Here is a 10,660-nt window from a genome sequence, read left to right on the forward strand (position 1 = left end):
CTTAAGGAAACCTTCCCTCAAGGGACCCTGCTCTACCACAGCATAACCGGCATGGAGGAAAGAAATCCCCAAGTCTTCTCTCCTCCAGCTTGCGTGTGGACAAGGGGCCCCAGTCCAGCTTCCTCTAGCATCCTGGCAACTAATGGGCAAAGACATCTGAGAGGCACTTGGAAAGTTCGCATCCCAAGGACACGGGCTCACCTCACCTGTAATAACCAGAAGATCTGAGGGACAACCTGCATCTGGATGGAATGGACATTTCTGTAGTAGGCCACTTAAGTCTTGTAGGAAATATACCTTTTTTCCTAGTAACAGGGAACATTCACCACAATATTCTGGGCTGTAACACAAGCTCCATAAGCATCAGAATACTGAAATATTACACATCATGTTCTCTGACACAGTGGGAAAAAATAGACATCAAGAATTCTGAGGTATCTAGAGAATCTCTCAAAATTTTAAATTAAGCAATACTCTTCCTCGAGGCTCATGGTTTGGAGAGGAAAACAGAAATGATATTTAAAACAGACTGACGATAAAGTACAACATACAGGAGGCCTGAGTGGTTCACTTGTTGAGCGTCTGCCTTTTGCTCAGGGCGTGATCCTGGAGTCCCGGATGGAGCCTACTTCTCCCTCTGCCTGTGTCTCTGCCTCTCTCCGTTTGTCTCTCGTGAACAAATAAATAAAATCTTTTAGAAAAATTTCCCTTCAATTTGTGAATTTTAAGTAAGGATGATACTTTCATTTGGAAGAATTCTTACAAAATAGAAGTAAGATGTAAACACCAGATCCCTTTCTAATTTAGTCACGTGGGAATCACTAAATGCTACCGAGCAGTAAAACGTGGCACCGTCGTCAGGCCACAAACCCAAAAATGGTGCAATATAAGGCAGCAAGAAACCTATGAATGAGTCGAATAAAGAAGGAAAGCCTAACGAAGAACTCCTTGACGTGCATTTAATCAAAATTCTTAAGAAATATATTAAAATACCTGCCATGTAGAATGAAGAGATTTCACTTTGTAATTTACAGACTGAAAAGCCTCTGGATCCTCCCAGCACACGTTATTCAAAGAGCTGTGATAAGAAGCACCTCGCAAACGTGCAGAGTTACCTGCACTGGGTAAGGGAAAGCTGCTGTCATCCCCCCGCCCCGGCAACTGTTTGACTGGTAATCCTTTGGTTTCCAACCTGCAGAAGCGATTCCTAAAGAACGCTTCTCTGTACCGTTTACAACCCGAACTTAAAATATGGTCAACTCAAGGTTCTAACAGTAGTACGGACCAGCCACCAGTTCTATATTTAATAGCAGATCATGACAATTTTCTTTGTGCTTGCTTGACAGCTAGACACAGTTTCGAGAAACGATTCCCCTGGAAATGACGCTACGCTATTGTTACGTATGTGAAGGCCAGGGAGCCAAGAGAAAAACAGCTCATTAATGGTGAATGACCAGGAAAGACAGTAAGTGTAAAGGATTAAAAAACAGTAATACAAAACAAACAGGCTCCACAGAACTGTGAAATAGGGGTGGGGAGATGAACAGAATAAATCTCTACAACACAAAATAAACACGAAGATCTAAGACTGTACTCCGCCTAGGAAATAAACAGAAATAAACATATACTCCTTGTTATAGAATCAAAAGCCTGAAAACCTAATACCAATAGAAAATGTTGGTAAATTTAAAAGAATTCCCTCAATTTGAGACCTTTTTGTCCTGTTCTAAGAAGCAATTCATAAGGAGAAAAAATATGACTTCCAAGTATACAGAATGAATGTAACTATCAGGAGTGGCCTAACCGGTGTGAAATAGAACAAAAAAGTACATTTCTTACAAAGCTGTAGAGAACAATAACTTTTGCATTCTGAAACCAGCTTAAAAATATTACTTGAAAAGGTGTTTGCCAAAGTTTTCAATAAGAAAGTGCTGGGCAGCCCGGGTGGCTCAGCCCAGGGCGTGATCCTGGAGACCTGGGACCCAGTCCCAAGTCGGCTCCCTGCATGGAGCCTGCTTCTCCCTCTGCCTGTGTCTCTGCCTCCCTCTCTTGCGCTCGCTCGCTCTCTCTCTCTCTCTCTGTCCCTCTCGGTTTCTCATGAGTAAATCAATAAAAATCTCTAAAAATTAAAAAAGAAGCTTATTATATAAAAGCCTATATCAGCATAAACTCGTCACGTTTTCCGTAATTGAAAACTTAGGCTCACTCATATAACTCCTGAATTAACAATTTAAATTATATTCTCATCTTAAGTAACAAAATGTTAACATGGGATAGGTTTACTGTTTTTCAAATAAATTAAAAATCTTTTATTCCTCGGGTCTAAGCTCTAAGCATTCAAAGTATTAATGCATACCACCTACGTAAACAGATGCTGTTTAAGGCCTTCAACCACGAGAATATGAAAGGATTCTCAGACCAAAACGTTTGAGAACCTATACCCTAAACCTTCACTGAACAGTGCTGTCTAAAGTATGTTTACCAAGTATACGAACAGCCTGTGTATTTGAACGATAATCACCACACAGTAAAAGCTAATTCACTATGAAGACTATGAGTATGCACCCAAAAGAGGAAGAGACTTAAACAGTCAACAGAAACATTCTTTTCGAATTGCCCAGTACACCATGAATCATGTAGTGTATCTTAGGAAAAGAAGAGCTCCACCGTGTGGTCTCCCTTATGCAGATAACGGTCTCCTGAACCGGTAATAAGCGACACTAATATACGCCAGCAGACATCTCTGATAAATATGCTGTCTCCTATCAAATCAATATATGCCATGTCACTCAACGCAAGAAGCCAAAACTCAAGCTAAGAGGAGCCTTAGGGAAGAACTCTCGATCACACAAATCCTCAAAAACAGTGTGTTTTCTAAATGTTCTAAGTTTTTTCTCAACATTCAGTAATACACTGATTTCTAAGATCATCAGAACTAAAAAGTAAGTTAGGCTCATGGAATTTTTATGATATTTGAGAGAAAGTGAGAACCTCTCTGTGAAAGCATCGGAACTATCCAAGAATATAATCAATTTCAAAATTCTCTAAATCTAAAACAGTACTAACAATCCATAACACAGATCTGACCAGAAAATAACTGGAGCAAAAATACTCCTGTGATGGTTCATTCTTTTCTTTTCCTTTTTTTTTAAATCTATTTTTTTTAATATACCTAAAAATTTTTTTTCAGTTTATTTATTTATGATAATCACAGAGAGAGAGAGAGAGAGAGCCAGAGACACAAGCAGAGGGAGAAGCAGGCTCCATGCACCGGGGGCCTGATGTGGGAATCAATCCCAGGTCTCCAGGATCATGCCCTGGGCCAAAGGCAGGTGCTTAATTGCTGAGCCACCCAGGGATTCCCAACATTCAGGCTCTTGTTCCATTTTGAGTTACTGTTTGTATATAATGTGAGGGAAAGGATCTAACTTCGTCCTTCCATATGTCACTCACCCAATTTTAGGTTCACAGTCACGTTGGTCACTTGTCTGTCTCCACCCCCACCTCCACCCCTCTACTCACCACCATTCTGCTGTTAAGTTTCAGAGAAATATTTTTTCCAGACTCCCTTATCAACTGACTCTCAGGTGAGATCAATCAATAGAGACCTAGTAGAAGAGCAGAGGACAGATGGCGGGAGAAGACATGGACTTTCTCTTCTCAAGCTTTAAGCACTGACTCCAGCAGTTGCTGTATGGACTCTGTGGCTGCATATTACACTAAACGACTCTTCCCTCTGTGGTTGCTAGACCTTCAGGGTGGTCCCACCATGCTTCTGGCTCCTCTATGGTCCTGCTTTCTAAATCCTGATAATAAAGCCCACTCCTTTCATTTCTATAGTCCTGGGTTGAGAGCAACTCCACCTGTTGCTAACCTCTGGACTCTCTTGTATTCACTGTTGACTTCTCAGCTCTTTCATATCTGTGAACACCTTATTAACTTCCTTCCTTTAAGAAACAATACCTGGAAATGTTTCTGTTTTCTCTCATCGGACTTGATTAATAAAATGTCTAACATGTTTCATTCTATGTTTAACTAGGTGCCGATGATGCCATTTCTAGCATATTGTAATTATTGGCACGTAAAAATAAAACCTATATATCACTCTTTCAGATGCGTTTAGTGGAAGCTAAAACCATAGTGATTTGAGACCACCTACATCCATTGTAAAATACAATGTGATGAACAAGACCTCGGCTGTCAAAAGTTCTACATGGTTTCTTGTATTCCACTTACCCCACAGAAAGTGTCTTAATGTAATATATTTTTATGCCTTAAATTCTTTTATTAATCACGGTAAGCTATTTCTCAGAAGCAAAAATTGGTACATTAGTTGAAGTTGTAAATTGTTTCTGAATCCGCAATTTGTGTTAAAATATCTCTTCTAGTTTGAGTTATTATATCATCACTGCAGAACAAACTTGCTGAAAACAACATAATACATATAATGTTTTATAGATAGTTATTGAACACAAAGGTTAACTTTTTTTGGGGGGGGGGAATGTGTCCCTTAAGTTGAGTGAAATGGTGTTTTGGGTATCTTGATAATGGAGATTGTGTATAACAGCCAGGAGATTTTTTTGTATGCCATGAGGCAAAACACGAGGGGAGGTGGCCAGGAAGTACCCTTTCTTTTGTGAAGGGGAAAAGGGCAATGTGGAGAGAGAAAATGGGATCTCAGGGAGATCACTTTTCGGAAAGGGTGTACATGACTTTGAGGGTTTGGAAATTCTTAAAGCTGTATGTGCCCTGGGCAAGTTTTTGTGTCCCATAAGGGTACATGTAACTCAGCATTATGTGGGAAATTGTCTTGATGCCATAGACGCGTGTAAAAACACCAAGACAAGCTATTTGCCACTGAACGAAAGACTTACAGACCACATTAAGATTCTTGAATCTTGCAGTTTATTGAATTAATTGAAAAGAGAAGAGGAAGCAAGGGAATCGAGATGGTATAGATTAATAGACTTAGGATAGAGTGCAAACAGGGTCAGAGGAGCATACTACTTAAGTCCTAAATTGTGCAGAGTCTGTATGTCTTGTCTCATTCTCTGATATTTCTAACTTGTCAGGGTCTCCATGCCCGCGGGGGGCCGGGGCCCAAGGGCTTCCGAGGCTTCCTACCTTGGAGGCTCTGACCCGAGGGCGCCCCCACGCTGGCCCTCCTCCTCGGGATCCCTGCGATGATCCAAGAAGTCCAACTAGAAGAGGCCGCAGCCGGGCCGCCGGCCCCCCAGGCCAGAAGCCGCGGCAGGTGCAGCAGCCGGCGCCCCGCCCCCAGCGAGCGCCGCGGAAGGGGCTCGCTCCGGGAGGAGGGGAGGAGGGGGGAGGGGAGGAGGGGGGAGGGGAGGAGGGGAGGAGGGAGGAGGGGGGAGGGGGAGGGGAGGAGGGGGAGGGGGAGGGGAGGAGGGAGGAGGGGGGGAGGAGGGGAGGAGGGGAGGAGGGGGGGAGGGGGAGGGGGGAGGGGGGAGGGGAGGAGGGGAGGACCCCGCGCCCCGGCCCCGCGTGCGCCCCGGCCCCGCGCGCGCCCGCAGACGCGCTCCGTCGCCAGTGTCCGCAGCCCCCGCCCCACGGCGAGTCGGGCTCGCGCCATCCTGTGCCCCCAGCACCCCTGCGCGGGCCGAGCCGCGTTGGACCCTTGCACAGTCTCAGCCCCGCCCCCGCCCGTTCCTAGCGTGTCCCGGCCGCCGCCGCCGCCGCCGCCGAAACCGCTCCATCTCTGCGCACACTGTCCAGGTGGGACGCGCCGCCACGCCTACAGGTGTTCTTAGAGTGCGGGTTGTGGCGGAGGGGGGAGGGGGGAGGGGGGGGGGGGTGGGGGGAGCGGGAGGGCGGCCGCGGGGAGGGAGGGGCGGAGGGGGGAGGGCGGAGAGGTCTGCGAGCCGCGCGCGCCCAGCCCCGCGTGCGGTCTCCGGGCCCGCCCCACCCCCACCCTGCCCGTGCCGGAGGCGGCTGCGGCTGCGGCTGCGGCTGCGGCTGCGGGGGAGGAGGCGGCATGTTTGGGATCCGAGGCGAAGGGACAGGACGGTCGCGTGCGTGAGACGCTGCCCGGCCCGGCCCGGCCCCGGTCCTCCCGCCGACGTGGAGCTGCGCCTGGACTCGCCTTGGGCACCTCCCGCGTCGTGCAGCTCCGCGCGGCCGGGTGGGTCTTTGGAGAAGGACACTCCTCGCGGGCGGGCAGGTGGCGGGAGCGTTAGGCAGCCTGAGGAGGGGGGTAGCGTCGGGGAACGGAAAGCTCCGCCCGGGGCTCCGTGCGCTGTGACCGGGGAAGCCGTGGAGCGTCCGCTCTGCCAGGCGTGGCAGCAGCCTGGTCCCCAGCCGTCAGGGTTACACAGCGCCGGACGCTGCTCGGGTGCCACTGCCACTGATTTTAGTCTCCGTGTTTTGAGGCCTCCCGAAGGACTGTGGCCCTGTTTTCTAAATTGAGAATCAAGCCGCTTGCAGGTTTGTGAGCAGGAGCAGACTTCTAGGAAGAGCGGCGTGGGACCCCTGAGGCTCCCAGGGGATGCTGACCTGGATTGCTCCTGTGCTGGCGGGTGCCTCAGCGGCCCTCGGGGAGGCTGCCTTACAAGCTGTAAGCGGTTTCGTTGGAAAGAAATTAGTGTCTATCTGGGAGGAAGGGACCTAAGGTCTTAGTGTGTGCTAGGAGTCCGAACTCTGGAAACGGAATTGCGTTAGCTGTGCAGAGATTGACTTGAGGAGCAAACTGAGGACGGATCTCCTGGAGGATGTTTCAGAGACACTGGGTTTGATCGGATAGGATGAACACGTTTTCCATGGTGCTTGGCAACAAAGGATGCGCTTCATTGTACTTCATTATTGCAGATGTCTTACTTCTGGGCATCTTCAAGCAGAGGTCTGGAGCAGCCTACGTCTAGAGCGGCAGTGTCCAATGTTGTGGAACCTTCTGCCATGTTGGAAATACTCTGTCAACTGTGCTGTACTAAGATGGTATCCACTAGCCTCAGGTGACTCTCGGTCGCTTGCACGGTGACCAGTGCGTCGAGGAACTTAATTTTCAATTAGTTTACATATAAACAACCACGAGTGGCTGGTCCTTGTCTTACTGGACAATGTAATCTTAGAATTTAGACCTTGAGACCCCTTCTGATTCTTGACTTGGTCGAGTTTTAAGTCAAAGAAGCCAAGTCTCAGGCACTGTTTTACAGTAGCTCCCCACCCCCTCCCGCGCAGAGCTGTCCTTCTATCTTAGTGCTTGGTGAATAACTCGGGTTCAGGTTTCCTGTATCAAGCTCAGCCCCCGTTGCCCAAAGCTGTCAAGTTAGAGGATGTATTAAGAAGACAAATTTCACAGCAAGGTGGAGAATGAGCTGAGATAGAAAGAAAGTAGCTCTGAAGAGTGCTTAGAGAGAGCCATAACAGTAGAACAAGTAGAGGAGGATGGAAGAACATGAAGGAGAATTCATTTGGTTTCTTACAGATTATAGGGTGCAGAAGGAGTCAAAGACAGTGACAGAGGATGACTAGAGGCAGTAGTGATGTCACTACTGAAAAGTATTTCATGAGGCACCTAAGTACTTAATGCTTGTTGAATTGCATTTAAGTATTTTAGTGAAAATATTCAAATTTCTTTAGGTAATGGAGAAAGAGTAACCTCAATTTGTCGTCTAAAAGCTCTTAGCCGACTAATTAAGTGAATATTCTTAAGGTCTTTCTGAATATAGTAATCATAGGTATTTACATTGTGTGCTTACTGTATATGCTAAGAGGCATTCTGAGTGCTTTGTGCATATTATTAGTTCATTAAATCCTCAGGGCAACCCTAAGAGTGGGGGTTTATCATTCCCCCTGTGAAGATGAAGGAACTGAAACACAAAGAAGTTAAATAATTTGCCCGAAGTCCTAGTAGAGTAGCAGAACTGGGATTTGAACCTGGGCAGTCTGACTTCTCCTAGTTTAACACAGATCATTTAAAGTTTGCAGTACTGCTTTATTTTCTGATATATATCGGAATCTACAGATCATTTTTAATCGAAGGAAAATCATATTGCAAAATTTATACGGACATGAAATAAGAGCTAACATTTATTGAGCACTTACTGAGTCCTAGTCGAGGCTATATACTTTCACTATTTTAATGTTATTTTCACTAATTCTTGTTTATGCATTAAATAAAATAGCATATATTAGGATTGGCATCTACTTTCCCCCTTATGCATCAAATTACTTTTATTGGGGGGGAGCCACTTTTTTTTTAAATTGAAGATTTACTTAACCAGAAGATTATAAAATATCCTAGTGCTTGCTTCTGATCTACTGATTGACTTTATTTTCATTATTTCAATTTTAGGCTTTGGTTCAGGTGGGAATCAAATCATGCAGTGGTTTTCTAATTTTGTATTTCACTCTTTCTGTATGATAACTCTTACTTGGAACCCGAATATGTGAAATAGAAAAATCAGAGTTGTTCTCTGGTTCTAGCTAGAACTGGGAGAGTGTGCTTTGGGATCTTTAGGAGCTCCTTGAGATATTGCCTGTGAACCTTGGGGCTCCCTGGAACACCATGGTTTTGAAAACCATGGAGTCCTGTCCAAGTATCTTAAGGAGTCTTTTTCTTCCCTTATCATGAAATTTGTACTAAAATGTTTATCCCTAGAGTGAGTAGTTTTTTGATACCGTCTTTGACGAAGCAGTTTTTTCCTCGTTACTATTGCATTTTAAAGGTCTGTGTATTTGAGAGGGAGAGAGAGTGTGGGCCCCATGGGTGGTAGGAGAGCCAGAGGCAGAGGAAGAGAGAATCCCAAGCTGACTCTGTGCTGAGTGTGGAGCCTTAGGCGGGGCTCAATCCCGGGTCCCTGAGATCATGACCTGAGTGGGAACCAAGAGTTGGATGCATAACTGACTGCACCACCCAGGTGCCCTCTCTTTACTATTTCATTTTAATAAAGAACACTAAGTGGGAGCAAGTCCGACTTATGAACAAATTAGAAGTTTAAAATTTTGCATACCCTTTGAAGTAATTTATAATTGCATCCATTTTCCATACACACACTTATAGTTAAATACATTTTTGTAAGCTTTGTTTCTTTTTTACTTAGATGGAAAATAGTGCCGCCAGCCCAATGCCTACTGCTGCTTCAAGTAGTGGAAGAAGAACTGGGAAGTCCATGAGCTTTGCAGCGGGGTTACAAAGCATGATGTAAGTCAGTCTCTGCATCACACATTACTGTTTGGATTCATGTTGATGAAAGATCATAGAAATAAGAACATTTCTAAAACTTGACTTGGGAATGTGTACTTATTAATCAAGTAAAAATGAAATAGTCTGATAATAGGTTAAATAGCCATATGCAAAAGGAGCAAAATTGGTTAAAAAATGCTACAGTGGTACCGTATTTGACAACTAAGTAGGGTTCGTCTTTAGAAAAGAACGAACCATCACAGAAGTATTTTTGCTCCAGTTATTATCTGGTCAGATCTGTGTTATGGATTGTTAGTACTGTTTTAGATTTAGAGAATTTTGAAATTGATTATATTCTTGGATAGTTCAGGTGCTTTCACAGAGAGGTTCTCACTTTCTCTCAAATATCATAAAAATTCCATGAGCCTAACTTACTTTTTAGTTCTGATGATCTTAGAAATCAGTGTATTACTGAATGTTGAGAAAAGACTTAGAACATTTAGAAAACACACTGTTTTTGAGGATTTGTGTGATCGAGAGTTCTTCCCTAAGGCTCCTCTTAGCTTGAGTTTTGGCTTCTTGCATTGAGTGACATGGCATATATTGATTTGATAGGAGACAGCATATTTATCAGAGATGTCTGCTGGCGTATATTAGTGTCGCTTATTACCGGTTCAGGAGACCGTTATCTGCATAAGGGAGACCACACGGTGGAGCTCTTCTTTTCCTAAGATACACTACATGATTCATGGCCTACTGGGCAATTTGAAAAGAATGTTTCTGTTGACTGTTTAAGTCTCTTCCTCTTTTGGGTGCATACTCATAGTCTTCATAGTGAATTAGCTTTTACTGTGTGGTGATTATCGTTCAAATACACAGGCTGTTCGTATATTTGGTAAACATACTTTAGACAGCACTGTTCAGTGAAGGTTTAGGGTATAGGTTCTCAAACGTTTTGGTCTGAGAATCCTTTCATATTCTTCTGTTTACGTAGGTGGTATGCATTAATACTTTTAATGCTTAGAGTTTAGACCCGAGGAATAAAAGATTTTTAATTTATTTGAAAAACAGTAAACCTATCCCATGTTAACATTTTGTTACTTAAGATGAGAATATAATTTAAATTGTTAATTCAGGAGTTATATGAGTGAGCCTAAGTTTTCAATTACGGAAAACGTGACGAGTTTATGCTGATATAGGCTTTTATATAATAAGCTTCTTTTTTAATTTTTAGAGATTTTTATTGATTTACTCATGAGAAACCGAGAGAGAGAGAGAGAGAGAGAGAGCACGCGCACAAGAGAGGGAGGCAGAGACACAGGCAGAGGGAGAAGCAGGCTCCATGCAGGGAGCCGACTTGGGACTGGGTCCCAGGTCTCCAGGATCACGCCCTGGGCTGAGCCACCCGGGCTGCCCAGCACTTTCTTATTGAAAACTTTGGCAAACACCTTTTCAAGTAATATTTTTAAGCTGGATTCAGAATGCAAAAATTATTGTTCTCTACAGCTTTGTAAGAAA

The sequence above is a fragment of the Vulpes lagopus genome, chromosome 10 (genome assembly GCF_018345385.1).
Source record: "Vulpes lagopus strain Blue_001 chromosome 10, ASM1834538v1, whole genome shotgun sequence".
In the NCBI taxonomy this organism is placed as follows: Eukaryota; Metazoa; Chordata; class Mammalia; order Carnivora; family Canidae; genus Vulpes; species Vulpes lagopus.